General features: G+C 41.0%; 1 protein-coding gene across 6 annotated transcripts in view; it reads right to left on the bottom strand.

The window, feature by feature from the left end:
* The window catches only part of THRB (thyroid hormone receptor beta), a 194,383-nt gene that overhangs the window by 104,123 nt on the left and 75,013 nt on the right, over positions 1-15,247 (bottom strand). For all 6 annotated transcript variants that reach the window (XR_014000945.1, XM_081164821.1, XM_081164824.1 and 3 more), the window contains exons 2-3: positions 14,991-15,104; positions 2,086-2,123 (exon numbers count right to left, since the gene is read on the bottom strand). The gene's annotated coding sequence lies outside the window, so the exon portion shown is untranslated. The remainder of the gene's footprint in view (positions 1-2,085; positions 2,124-14,990; positions 15,105-15,247) is intronic.

Genomic DNA, 15,247 nt, shown 5'->3' with positions numbered 1-15,247 from the left:
CCTCAGGAGTATAGTGCTCTTGTCATTAATCCACCCTCCTTAACAAAACCTGAAAACAGGCATTTCCTATTGTAATTGTTCTCTTCTCTGCCAGCTCAAGTTTTAAGTATTCTGCACACTGGCAATGAAAATTTAGTGCGTGACTCACCATCTCTCAGGTTTGGGAGTTACACTTCGATGCATCTGAGTCAGACCTTCGATGCATCTAGCTCAGCATTGTCTAAATCAAGGATAGGGAACCTGTGGTCCACCCAAAGGTGGTTTCAGGGTAGCGTCTGCTGCAGGGGGCACCACAGCAATGCTATGGAGGGGTGCGTGTGCAAAGCGTTTTAGTGTCGCAGAGGGGACCACAGAAATTTGAGAGCCTGAGGTCTGCCAATGGATACTCCTGATCCATGACCGTTGGCCATGTTGGCTGAGGCTGATGGAAGCTTGGGTCCATCAACATCTGGAGAACCTCAAGTTCTCCATCTATGATTGGCAGTGATTTTCCAGGGCTTCAAGCAGGAATCTTTCTCTGCCCTCCCAATAGCTATCAGGACCTTCTGCATGTAAAACTTGTGGTCTTATGGTCCTTCCTATCCTGTTGAACTTCTCTGATCTTCTGTACTCGCCGGTACACCTCCTCTGACTTACAACCATTGACCTGCTTCTCCTCCACCCTTGGTTCCATTGCTCTGCCTAGATCCTACACCCACTTCATGTTTCTCTCCCCAAACCATTGTACACTCCCTTTCCTTCTACCACTGTGTCTCCAGTCTTGAGTTAACTAGGAAAGCGGGTGCCAGGAACTGACAACCCCCATATTTCTTTCAGTAGCAGAGGAGCCCTGAGCTGTGCCTAAAGACTTTTTAAATACCTGGACCAGGCTTCCAGTTCCAAGCATTTCTCCTGGGAAGTAGCACAATGGCAAGTCAATTCTAAACCTTAAAGGGTATGCTACTGAAATGTCAAGTTTTTGCCCTTGTGCAAACATGCACATAGAGCTGAACACTATTTTCAGCGTCACATGTCTCAGAGCTGCTCGCTCGCCTGCCATAAGTATTCAGCAGCGGCATGAATTCTTTCCGTGCTAAATCTACAGCCACAGGAAGACCTAAGAGAAAGCACAACAGCTTCCTTCAGCCAGCACACTCGCCTTCGCAAAGCCCCCTCCCCAACTATGCCGAAATCCAGATTTATTGCGCCTTGAAGAGGACGCATTTCATAGCCTGAAATCTTATTTTAACTGTGGCCGACACGTCACATGATCTTTGATGCCAGATGCGTTCTCTCTCCAGGTTGTGGGCGAGGCGGGTCCGTCCCAAGTCATTTTGCTGCACCCTGGATATTAACAGCTGCTGCTTTATTTACATACAGTGGTACCTTGGTTCTCGAACGGCTTAGTTGTTGAACAAATTGGCTCCCGAACGCCGCAAACCTGAAAGTAAGTGTTCCAGTTTGCAAACGTTTTTCGGAAGCTCCTGCAGTCAATAGGAAGCCGCGCCTTGGTTTTCGAATGGTTTCGAGAGTCGAACGGACTCCCGGAATGGATTAAGTTTGAGAACCAAGGTACCACTGTATTTGGAACTGTGGATTTTATATACGTCAAATGTTCCAGAGACCCTTTTGGCATTGTTGCACGTTGTGAGCTGGTCTGGCTTCCCCATTCGGTAGGAAGGGCAGGGTGTGAATAAATAAACAAAGGACAAGATGGCGGCGGCAGCCCCCCATCTCATTTCATGACCATAAAAGTCAACCAGACTGCCAATTAATTGGCAGCACCCTCCACTACATCCAAGACCAACAGGCTACTTTAAGGATGCATTGTTCTACAGTACTTTCCCAGTGCTCCACGCTGCCTGTGGCAGCCACTTCACCTTGCCTAATGGCAGGGCTGGCCTTGGGGTAGGTGGCCCTTTTGCATCTTAGTCTAATTCTGCCACCTCCCAGAGAGTAGTTCTTCTTTAGAAGGTCTATACTAAGAAGATATGAAGATAATTATTTTCATTTGCTTCTTGCATCTCCTGCCCTCCCAATCGGCGTGTACAGTATTTCAGACAGCACATTTCCTCCCACTTAGGGCTTTTGTTCATCGTCACTTACTTTGATCAGAAAGCTGAAGTACTGGGATCTCTTGCATGCTGTGGAGAGAACAGAAAAAATGTTAGTAATGATTATATATTTAAATGTGCTTGCAGGCTTTCAGCAAGAACGAGTTTTTAATACACCACGTTTAAGAAACATAGACATGCTTTTGCTGTGAATATTCAGAAACCTCAGGGGATTTTTTAATAAAGAAGGTGAAACTGATCTTTTACAAAAGATCAGTCAACACAATCTTCTTCATTCAGCACAGTCAGATTATTCAGTTTTTGATTTCTGCCTTGGATACTCATAAATGGATCTCATTAAAAAGCTAAAGAATGAGGGTCATCCCGCTTACTTGTCCACATGGAAGCCACGTTTGATAGGTGTTTTGGCTCTAGTCTTGATACAAATCTAGATAATGAGGTTCAACCAAAGGAGCACTTGAAAGCATTATGAAAGGCTTCAAATGGTAACCCAAAGGTTTCCAAGCTCACCCCATGATTTTCACGGGCTTTCTCATGCTTCTGAACACTGAACGTTAAGGAACAGAAGAGCACCTGACAAATAGACTTTTGTCACAGTTCCCAACGTGATAGTAACTATTCCTGAAAACAAAATGCATAGGAAGCTCAGGGTTTTTTAAAAAATAAAAATAAAAATCCACGACATGTAAAAGCGCGCTAGAAGCAAAAGCCACATACACATTTGTAGCAATTTTATTCCAATTTAAAACCAGGGTGGATAAAAATCAATGATTTTTTAAAAATAAAAATTGGATTTTTAAAAAAAATATTAAATCAGATTTTTTAAAAAAATTAAATCAATTTTTTAAATTTAAATTGGATTTTTAAAATAAAATGCTTTTAGAGGAAAATAATCTTTCAAAAGATAGTTTTCTATTTAGGTTACATTATAGTTCAAAGACTATTCATCAGGAAATAAGGATTTGTTTTAAGTTTTTCATGTGTGCTAAAACTCAGACTGTCTAAGTTTTTTTTAAAAAAAGTTTAACCACATCAGTTAACAAACAAGGATACATAAGCTATAATGCTATTGTTTTACTTAAACAAATTGTTTAAATTGTTATTAGGAAATGATTATTTTTCTCCTTCCAATAAGGTACAGCAGAAAAGGTGTCCAAATATGAACAGTGAACTTATTAAACCTCACAATATTTTCATAATTATCTGTCTATGTATTTCTAAACGTATAACCAAATCCACAATTTTTTATATAACCGTAAAAACTACTCTGAAAATTTATTAATCAAAAAATGAAACTTTCATCTGTAAATATTAAGCAGGAATGTCTTTCTGTAAATAGAAAGAAAGAAAGATTTAAATCAAATCCACCCTATTTAAAACTCATCCTGGGAACTGTGGTTTGCTAAGGTTTTCCCCCCTTACTTCTTTGTGATGCATGCTGAATTTTAATGTAATCTGATCTGGCTGTGGGTGTTAATGAACCGTAGAACGCACACACAGATTCCCTTTCATTTGACTATATTATACTTAGAGATGTCCCTTTGCAGAGTTAAACAACCAACGAAAATATCCCTGCCCTCACCACTTGCCATCTTCAGTCACTTCTTCCACAACACAGATGGGACTGTCATCCTCCCTTGAGTGTAGGCGGGGAACAAGTGTAAAAGCTATGTCAAAGAGTTAGCACCATGATAATCTCTGGTTCAGATGTAATGAGGATCCTTCAAGCAAAAACATGGGTTCATGGGCTCCCCCACTTATGAAGTGAAGATGGCTTAAACAAAGGAGACTTCATCCTTTTGAACAAATCACAGACTTGAAGAGTTGGAAGGGATCCCAAGGGTCATCTAATAATAATAATAATAATAATAATAGTAATAATAATAATACATTTTTATTTATACCCTGCCCTTCCTGGTTCAAAAAACTGGGCTCAGGACGGCTAACAAAAAATTAAAACACTTAATTGATGCAACAAAAAACAGCATAAAATACAGTATAAAACGTGAATAACAATAAATTCAGAATTCAAAGATCAATTTAGGGGGGAAATCCATCCAATAAACATTAGATGATCACCAGGGCTAGCTGGCTAAATTAGTCCTATTTGGGCCAGCGAGGAGGCCAGGGGAGAATTAGCTGTGGGATCCCAGAGCAGGTAATCTTCATAAAAGGGGAGGGGGAGGGAAGGAAGGGGAATAAAAGATCAGGCTAAGTTTGAATTGAATGCCAGGCAGAATAGCTCCGTCTTACAGGCCCTGCGAAAGGAAGTTAAATCCTGCAGGGCCCTGGTCTCATGAGACAGAGCATTCCACCAGGTCGGAGCCATCACTGCGAAGGCCCTGGCTCTGGTGGAGGATAGTCTGACTTCCTTAGGGCCCAGGACCTCTAAACTATGATTATTCATGGACCTTAAGGTCCTCTGCGGGGTATACCAGGAGAGGCGGTCCCGTAAATACAATTATTATCTAGTGCAACCCTCTGCAATGCCAGAATCTCAACATGACAGGTGGCCTTACAACGTCTGCTTATAAACCTCCAAGGACAACCTCTCTTGGAAATCTGTTCCACTTTCCAACAGCTCTTACTGCCATAAAGTTATTCCTGAGGTTAAGTTGAACTCTCCTTTCTGGTAACTTGAAGCCACTGGTTTGGGTCCTAGCCTCTGGAGCAGAAGAAAACAAGATTGCTCCTTCTTCCATGTGACAGTCCTTTAGATCTCTGAAGGTGACTATCATATCTTCTCTTCTCCAGGCTAAACATACCCAACTCCCTCAACTGTTCCTCATAAGGCTTGGTTTCCAGACCGTTGACCATCTTGGCTGCCCTCCTCGGCACATGTTCCAGCTTGTCAATATTCTTCTTAAATTTTGGTGCCTGGATCTGGACATAGTATTCCAGGTGTGGTCTCACTAAGGCAGAATAGATCGGGACTCTTACTTCCCTCAGTTGGGACACTATACTTCTCTTGATGCTGAAAGCACAGGTCATTTGCACACCAAGATAATAATAAACTTCAGCCTAATCCTACTTTGAATAAACTACCTATAATTGGAACAAACTACGGTTTCTCATAATTGGATGTACAGTGGTGCCTCGCAAGACGAAAAGAATCCGTTCTGTGATTCTCTTCGTCTAGCGGTTTTTTCGTCTTGCGAAGCAAGCCTATTGACGGATTAGCGGATTAGCGCTATTAGCGGCTTATCTGCTGATCAGATCAGCTGATAAGTGGCTTAGCGGCTTAGAAAAAGGGGGAGGGGGGAAACCAGCAGGAACTCGCAAGACATTGTCGTCTTGCGAAGCAAGCCCATAGGAAATTTGTTTTGCGAAGCACCTCCAAAACGGAAAACTCTTTCGTCTAGCGAGTTTTCCGTCTTGCGAGGCATTCGTCTTGCGGGGCACCACTGTAAGGAGGTTTGGTCAAAACTGCGAAAGGAAACCTTAAACTCCTTCCCCACATACCAGGGATGCAGGTGAGCATACAAACTCAAGGCGCTCACCTGCCTGTCCTTGTTACAACAAACCATGGTTTCAGCACTGCATCTTAACTGAGCCACTCTGTGCGCCCTGTCCCAAAACAGCCTCTTGTTGCAAAAGCGTCACTGTGCACGGCAAAATACAAGAAATTTATATTTAAAGCGAAAGGGGGAAAGGTAGCTCAACTCCCTCACTTTACAAAGAAACAAGCCAGAAAAAGCAAATAAAAGGGCACAGGGCTCCTTTTGTTTGTTTGTTAAATGGTCTATTGGCAATCCTAAATGCAGTAAGTGCAGGCTTGAAGGATTTCCTAGGTTAAACAATTTTGGTAAGTTGTCCAGAACGCCACGTTCTTGAAAGAATCCAAAGCATCTTTTACCGGTGTGTGTGTGTGTTGTTGTTATTCTAAAAGCCCTTTGTTTGCTGCAGCCAATTAAAGAACTTCGATTTCACATAAGCAAGCTCACAGCCAAGAAAGGGCTCTCTGGATCCACCACAAAGATATTTAATAAAAAGGGGGAGAGTAGCCTTGCCTCATATGCTTTCTGTGTGGGCTAATTAATGCCTCTCTTTTGGGGGGCAATTTTCGGTATATAAGCAGACATACATAACTGATGCGGATAACGTGCGCAGACATGTGTTTTAAAGCACTGTTCTCTCCCTTAAAGAAAGTGTAGTCATTATTTATCCATGTTGATTTCATTAGCATTGAAGGGTGTTACACACGCGCTCTTGTATCTACGCAACAAGGAAAGGATACACAAACATCCCAAAGGACAAAAGACTTTCCTAAGTTTTTTCTTTTGGCAAAACAAAAACAGAAAACGACTGGTACTTCCTTTTCGAACACCCCAAAGCTCTTCTTTCAGAGAAACAAGCAAAGTGTCAAAACTGCACCAAACTGGGGGGGGGGGGGTAAACCTGGTAAGACGGTTTGAAATCAGCTATAGTTTCCAAATCTCAGCTTCGGATAATTTAACAGTCTACATTTTGCCAGCCAAAATGGAACCAAATTAGACTGATAAAGAAGAATGACAGAATGCCCATGTTGTTGTTCTTTTTAAATTTTCCCTTAAATTTTATTTTATTAACGAGTTGCATACGTTTCAAGCCAATGCTGGTTATGCATAATGTTAACTGCTTAGCCTGTATGATTTGACCCTGGAAAAGTGTAGAGTTTTTTATTATTTAAAAAAAAATCAAAATATTTGTTTAATTATCAAAACAATGACTGCATTGATAACAATAGAAATATTTCTGCTGTTTGTTTTTTAAAGCATAGGGGTTAACAGTTAAGCTTGCATTTGGAAGGTTCACACCACACCTTGAGAATTTGCTATGAGGTCTGTTTTCATATTAGTCTGGTTTGGACATCACACAAAACCAGAGTTTAGTATCACAAGAACAAACCTTAGGTTCACACACTCCCCCCCCTCCATCTCTCCTCCTCTGGCACGGCCATGAGGATTTTGGAAGTATTTTGCTTCCACTATGCTTAACCGCTTGTTGCGTTACAGAACCTGACATAGCATGGTCAATGTTAACTATGGCTTGTTTGAAACCAGCCAACTTCATACTATAGGCTATGGTAAAAGGTAAAAAGTAAAGGACCCCTGGATGGTTAAGTCCAGTCAAAGGCGGATATGGGGTTGCTGTGCTCATCTCGCTTTCAGGCTAAGGGAGCCGGCGTTTGTCCACAGACAGCTTTCCGAGTCATGTGGCCACCATGACTAAACCGCTTCTGGCGCAACGGGACACCATGACGGAAACCAGAACGCATGGAAATGCTATTCATCTTTCCACCGCCTTGGTACCTATTTATCTACTTGCACTGGCATGCTTTCGAACTGCTAGGTTGGCAGGAGCAGGGACCGAGCAACAGGAGCTCACCCCGTCATGGGGATTTGAACCGCCGACCTTCTGATCGGCAAGCCCAAGAGCCTCAGTCGTTTAGACCACAGAGCCACCCATGTCCCGATTATAGGCTATGAAGCTGACTTGTTTAAACAAACCATAGTTAACAATCGTTAACATTAATCAGTTAAGGGCTCAGACAAGACAGTAATTTCTGGTAAACTGAACTCACAGGTGAAAGCTTCTATTCTGCTCATCACACCTGCACCAGAGAGGGGAGTGCTTGAACACAAAGCAAACTATGACTCATTCACATCACACTAAATTGGGGATTAGCATGATGTGATGATGGGCATTATGTTCCTTTGACTCTAGGTTCAGTAGCAACCTACAAACAGTACAGGAAATATCTGCGTATCACAGCAGTGGTGATGTCATCTATTTCTATTAAAAACTACACAATACACATGGCCCTAGTGAATGAATTCCCAGTTATTTATCCAAATCTACCTTACCCTTTTGAACAGAATTGAGCATGAAAATGTGCCTGCGTTGAACAGGTAGCACAACATTTCCCTAAGTAGAGTGAAGAGCAACAGATCTCAGCATCATTGCCATGTGAAACAGAAAAGGCAAATACATTTCGGAAAAATCTCTTAATAATTAGTTATTGTACACCAATTATCCCAACAAGGATTCCACCCCCCCCCAAAAAAAAAAGTAAATGCATTTAGCCTGTGCTGGAAAAAGTCAGCATGAATCAGCATGAGTTACCATCCACACTCACAGACTTAAAACACCACACTAATCGACTGACCTTTCCATTTTCTGTGAACTCTGGCTAGCTCAATTTGTTGTTGACTCAAGAAAACCTGAGCAGAGACATGCACAAAGATATCACTGAGATTAATTCAGACCCACACTCTTAAGCTCGCTGAGGGGAAATGAGCGCTCTTGCTAACGTGTGACGAAAGGAGCAGAAGTTCTTATCTGTGCTCATTTGCTACATTATCATAATATACATTTCAAAACAGAAATGTAAAAAAGCCAGATCAGATAACATTTGGCAGAAATTGCCAGCATCTGCCGAGAGGAAATAAAAGCAGGATGGAAATGGCTATGAGTCGTGAGGAAAAGCATCTCAGCCTCTAACACTCTAAGCCTGACATTAACTATCAATCACTTTTATTATAATTTCATTTGGAAATGAAAAGGCAGAGGAGAAGGGAGGCCATTTTCATCCATTGGCCAAAGTGCTCTTTGAAAGTACAGGCCCATAGCTTAAGATTGCAGGTACAGTGGTACCTCAGGTTACATACGCTTCAGGTTACAGACTCCGCTAACCCAGAAATAGTGCTTCAGGTTAAGAACTTTGCTTCAGGGTGAGAACAGAAATCATGCTCTGGCGGCGCGGCGGCAGCAGGAGGCCCCATTAGCTAAAGTGGTGCTTCAGGTTAAGAACAGTTTCAGGTTAAGTACGGACCTCCGGAACGAATTAAGTACTTAACCTGAGGTACCACTGTATTCTGTTCAAACAAATAACTAGTTCAAGCCAGAATAGAATTGTGGGTAAAAATTGCAGAAAGTTATGCATTTAAGGTACAGGTCAAAACATGAAATCTAAAGAACAATTCCCATCTGACCTGCCACCATTCTGCCCAAAGACCCATTCAGGTGATGATATAATTGAGCAAGGCTATTAAGTTTTTTCTGGATTCCCTCCCACACCATTTCAGGTTACTGATATAGCAACTCAAGTGAAAGATGTGTTTGAACCAATGACAGCATAAGGTGGAGAATTGGGACTCTAGATACAATGCTGTCCATGCCAGCAGTACTCCAAAAACAGGACTACCAGAAGAGCAATTGTTTGCCACCATATACATTTAAATGGCACGAGCTCTCTCTCTCATAGTTCTTTCATAGTCTTATACCAACATGTTCACAAAAGGACAGAAAGCAGAAAGAACGCCAAAGGACAACATAAACCAGGCATCCCCAACCTTTGGCCCTCCAGATGTTTTGGACTACAATTCCCATAATCCCTGTTAGCTAGGGATCATGGGAGTTGTAGGCAAAAACATCTGGAGGGCAGCAGGTTAGGGATGCCTGACATAAACTAAGGTATAATTGACCAGAGAGATAATTGTTACCATTTGTTTCCCAAAGGATGCTAAATAAGAGCATATCAGATAATACTTTTTAGCACAGAGCTGAAGATATCAACACTAGATTCCCCCCTACTTTAAGAGGACAATTTTTGCTTTGTTCCTTGTGTTCTAAGCAAATTTGCTCTTGAATGTTCATTATATCTATCTATACAGCAAATACCAGTTCAAGAATACTTAACAAAATAGTTAAAGAGAGGGAGGGAAGGCTGCAACCCTATGAATATTTATCTGGAAGTAAGCCCCATTGCTAAGTAAATTTAGTGGGACTTATTTCTGGCTAAAACGTATAGGATTGTGCTGTAAGTGTTCAGTTGTGATTTTTTTATTAGCAAGGTAACACTCCTATATACCAAAAATTATGACTGAAGTATAATATCCAGAATAAACCTGGGAGTATAACTTGTGTAATGAATCTTAAAAATCTGCTGAGATACTCATACAAGTAACAGATAAATTAAACTGATTCACAATTGCAGCATGACCTTTAGACAACGCAAAAACTTTGCAAATATTATACTGAATGCAAGAGAGAGCCACAATGATGTTACAGTCAATGGGATTATGTCATAGTTATATTTTTGTTAAGTGAGCCAATTCCTGTCTACACTTCTCAGACACAAACACACAAAATATTGATAAAGTTATGCAGGGGGGAAATGAGCACATAACACGGCCTTCATTCTCTTGAACAAACTGACCAAGAATTGATCTGGAAGAGAGGAAGGTTCACCCACCAAGTCTGAGGAACAGCAAAACCTACTGGATAATTAAGCTCTTGGTTAATCAAAAGCAGGGAAATTCAGTCAGCTGCTATGTATTAACAACTTCCAAAAGGGAGACCATAAAAAGGAGATAAGTATGGATTAAAAATTAACCACGATTGCCAGAAAGCCTGATATGGCAATTCCACCCACAGAAACATGTGCTCAGACCTTTCTGCCAGCACATGGCATACATTCTGCTGTCTTTAACAGCATCGACAGATACAGAAGCAATTATACAAAAATGCCAACTTTCTCTAGAGTAGGATGGAGGAGAGGGAAGCTGAGTCAGACTCTAAGAATACAGTTCCTGGGATCTGAGACGCTTCTCCTTCACTCTATATTCTCTTTCTCTGTTCTCTGTTTCAATATTTTCAACTCAATAAGAGAAGCTCTTTTAGATTTATTGCTTAGAGTGTGGCGCTGATAACACCAAGGCTGTAGGTTCGATTCCTGTATGGGACAACTCCATATTCCTGCACTGAAGGGGTTGGACTAGATTGGGCGTGCCCGTGTTTTCCGGAATCTGCGTCTGCGCAGATGTGATTTTCGGCCCTGAGGAAGTGAGTCCCCACAGTGCGCTGTGCCAGTTTAGCGCAGCACACAGGGACTCAACGAGCGGGCGGCTTAGTTCGGGGGCGGTTCGGGGGCCGGTTAAACAATCCCCGTGAGCCACTTGTGGCCCACGGGCCTTAGGTTGCCTACCCCTGCCATACACACTCCCTCCATACACCTCCCCAGACTTCCATACAGGCTGCCCAGGCATGCACCCAAGGGAGGCCGCTTTGGTGCAGCGAACACAGCAGTCTGACTTCACTCCCAGAAGCGCACTCCATTCCCTCTCAAGACAGACAGGTGCCAACATCAACAATCAAGCAATTTTAGGGTTGTCCAGATGTGGTAAATGTGCTCGGCGTGACCTCAGGGGATAGACAAACGCTGTCCGCCATCTTTGTTCTACAAACATTCCATTCACACAAGGAGACCCAACCTCTGCATGTTCAGTAGAACTGCTAACAGAACCTTATGCATAAGACTTCTGTGCACCTAAGGCTCTTTCTGTATGGTGGAAAGATCCAGCTTTTTCCCATGCCAGTTCAGAGATAGATAGATAGATAGATAGATAGATAGATAGACAGACAGACAGACAGACAGACAGACAGACACACACACACACAGAGGATTCTGCTTCCTCATCTATGCATTCATGAAATGTAAAATTGCGTCAACCAGCCTAAAGTCATTGCTTGATCTTATAGTCATCCTGTGATGAACATGTCCATGTAAGGCTCACCCTTACTTAATTAATTTTTTTAATCTCCTTCAGAAAATTATGTACGTCTACGTGCATAGGAACTAGCAATTTGGGTAAATGTTGGGCTTAACTCGGTGTTAGCATAGATTTACATTTTTTTCACATTAAAACTGACCCAAATGCTCCTTACCTCACAACAGCATTCTGTGTTGCTTGCTATCTTGACAGAGAGATGGGTGACTAAATACTTTTAAAAATAGTACAAAATATCTTCTTAATTAAGGTTTTTTTAAAAAAATGTGAACCCAGACAGGTGTTATTCAGCAGCTTATCAACCACCTGCTCAGGCAAATGCCCTTGAGGCCATCAAACTGACATTGAGTCTGTTGTATTGGTGTGGTGGACATTTGGCATCTATTTTCTCTTCATTTGTTAAGTTTTTCACTCACGTGTGCCTTCACCAGCAAATGCCAGACACACACCGAAGACCCAACACCCAAGGCTGGCCAAATTATCTTGGCACTTAAAGCAGAAAAATCCCATAAGCGCCTCACCGCTCAGACTAAAAATACATTAAATAACAATTTGTTAGTCTTTTCATCTGGAAGGACAGATCGTGAAGCTGAGGCTCCAATACTTTGGCCACCTCATGAGAAGAGAAGACTCCCTGGAAAAGACCCTCATGTTGGGAAAGATGGAGGGCACAAGGAGAAGGGGACGACAGAGGATGAGATGGTTGGATAGTGTTCTCGAAGCTACCAGCAGAGTTTGACCACACTGCGGGAGGCAGTGGAAGATAGAAGTGCCTGGCGTGCTCTGGTCCATGGGGTCACAAAGAGTCAGACATGACTAAACGGCTAAACAACAACAAGTCTTTTCATTGCACATCACTCTACCTAACAGCAAGACCAGCTCTGAGTGTCTTCCAGATCTCATGACAAATGGGCTTAGAAAACCAGTGTTTTAGCATATCAGGTTAGGACTGGGGTCACTCAGGTTCAAATTACCTCAAAAGCTCCCTGAATGGAAGATAGGATAAAGTATAATAAATGATAGCAATAAAAAAATGAACAAAGTGCAATAAATCTGATAAACAATAAAAGTTCTGAAGTTACATTCTAAAGTCACAAGCCCATGTCTTAAATATTTGTTACAGAAAGATATGCACACTTTATTTTTAAGAAAAGAGCTACTTTTATCAGATTCTCTACCTAAGCCTTTTGTGAAAGTGTTTAGATGTTAAGTTGTGGATGTGGCTATATAAATGCTTCACAAAATCTTTCCAGTGACACGGGACACAGCCCTTAGGGGTTTTTTGGTAACTCTGTTCTTCCAATTGCTCAAAGGCTGTCCATATTCTTATCACTTCTGTTATAGGAAAGTAAAATGATGATGGGAAATGAGACTTTGACTACTTTTTTTTTAAAAAAAACAACTAACTTGGTAGAGAACATTTGAGGAAAAGGAGGAATATGCAGAGCCCGGGTTCTATTTGGGAGAACTAAATTATCTCTATCCACTTTGCATCATGTACAAGTGAGGAGGAGTTAAAGAACCGTTTAATGAGGGTGAAAGAGAGCGCAAAATATGGTCTGAAGCTCAACATCAAAAAACCGAAGATCATGGCCACTGGTCCCATCACCTCCTGGCAAATAGAAGGGGAAGAAATGGAGGCAGTGAGAGATTTTACTTTCTTGGGCTCCATGATAACTGCACATGGTGACAGCAGTCACGAAATTAAAAGATGCCTGCTTCTTGGGAGAAAAGCAATGACAAACCTAGACAGCATCTTAAAAAGCAGAGACATCACCTTGCCAACAAAGGTCCGTATAGTTAAAGCTATGGTTTTCCCAGTAGTGATGTATGGAAGTGAGAGCTGGACCATAAAGAAGGCTGATCGCCGAAGAATTGATGCTTTTGAATTATGGTGTTGGAGAAGACTCTTGAGAATCCCATGGACTGCAAGAAGATCCAACCTCTCCATTCTTAAGGAAATCAGCCCTGAGTGCTCACTGGAAGGACAGATCCTGAAGCTGAGGCTCCAATACTTTGGACACCTCATGAGAAGAGAAGACTCCCTGGAAAAGACGCTGATGTTGGGAAAGATTCAGGGCACAAAGAGAAGGGGACGACAGAGGACGAGATGCGTGGACAGTGTTCTCGAAGCTACAAACATGAGTTTGACCAAACTGCAGGAGGCATTGGAAGACAGGAGTGCCTGGTATGCTCTGGTCCATGGGGTCACGAAGAGGTGGACACGACTAAATGACTAAACAACAACAACAACAACAACAACATCATACAGGGTGGATTTGATTTAAATCAAATCGATTTAAATAATGATTTAAATCACTAGTCAGTAAGACTTGATTTAAATCATTTTTTTAACAGAAAGACTCATTCTTGCTGGTATCATCTTAATATTTACAACCAGATGAAGGTTTCATTTTTGGAATAATAAATTTTCAGAGTAGTTTTTACAGTTAAATCAAAAAATTACTGTTTTGGTTATACTATTAGAAATACATAGACCGATAATTAGGAAAATATTGTGAGGTTTGAGAAGTTAACTGTTTATAGTTGGAGAACGTTTCTGCTGTACTTTACTGGAAGGAGAAAAACAATCATTTCCTTAACAACAATTTAAACAATTTATTTAACTAAAACAATAACATTATAGCATACGTATCCATGTTGGTTAACTGATGTGGTTAAACAATTTCATGAAAAACTTATAACAAATCCTTATTTCATGATGAATACCTTTAAGTTACTATAAGGTAACTTAAATCTTTAGAAATATTTTTCCTCCAAAAGGATTTTATTTTAAAATTCCAATTTAAATTTTAAAAAATCTTTTAAAAATAAATAATAAATCACTGATTTTTATCCACTCTGCATTAAAGCAACTCACACTCTTTTTTTTTGTCTGTTTCAAAGTGCATTTTAAAAATCTGATTTAAATATTTAAAAATCTGATGTAATTTTTTTAAAAAAAACACCTGATTTTTATTTATTTTATTTATTTATTTTAGTGATTTTTATCCACGCTGCCTGTATCATATCCCTCTCCCCAACACCCTGCTTATCTGCCTCTTTTGTCCTGGCTCCAGCAGCATTGAAACAATAGGGCACAGGACTCAATGGAATCTCCCTGCACCGAATAAAGTAGGGTCTCTCTGTCATTCTGCTATGCGAGCAACTCTAGACAAGGCCTCATGAACTCCTTCATTTATACAATCCTTTTAAAAAAAAACTAACACTGCTGCCTTTTGTCGCTCTGCACAACATTTTGAAAAGTTTATTTCAGAAGAGGGCATCTGTTTTCTCTGGAGGAAAACATTACCTTGCATTTGTGAGTCTTGCCTTGCCTTTCTTCCAAAACATTTAACAGAATTTAAACACTGTAAAAACTGACCTTAGAACGAGCCCATAAATGAGAGACAAGATTAAGCAGGAGGATGACAGAAACCATATCTGTTTTCAAATATATGCGCAGATACAGGGATCACAGGTCTTCTGTTCTTAGCATCTGAGGATAAAAATAAAAATAAAAATAGCATGAATCAGCAAATGCTTATCTCACAGACAGTATGCGCCTAGAAACTGAGCAGACATATTGAAGTATGAACTCAGAAGACATGATTGTACCAGTTGCTCACCAGAAAGTTCTAC

This window comes from Podarcis bocagei (genome assembly GCF_964188305.1).
Source record: "Podarcis bocagei genome assembly, chromosome: 12".
In the NCBI taxonomy this organism is placed as follows: domain Eukaryota; kingdom Metazoa; phylum Chordata; class Lepidosauria; order Squamata; family Lacertidae; genus Podarcis; species Podarcis bocagei.
The sequence above is the reverse complement of the archived record's forward strand: the minus strand, read 5'-3'. Positions and strand labels throughout refer to the sequence as shown.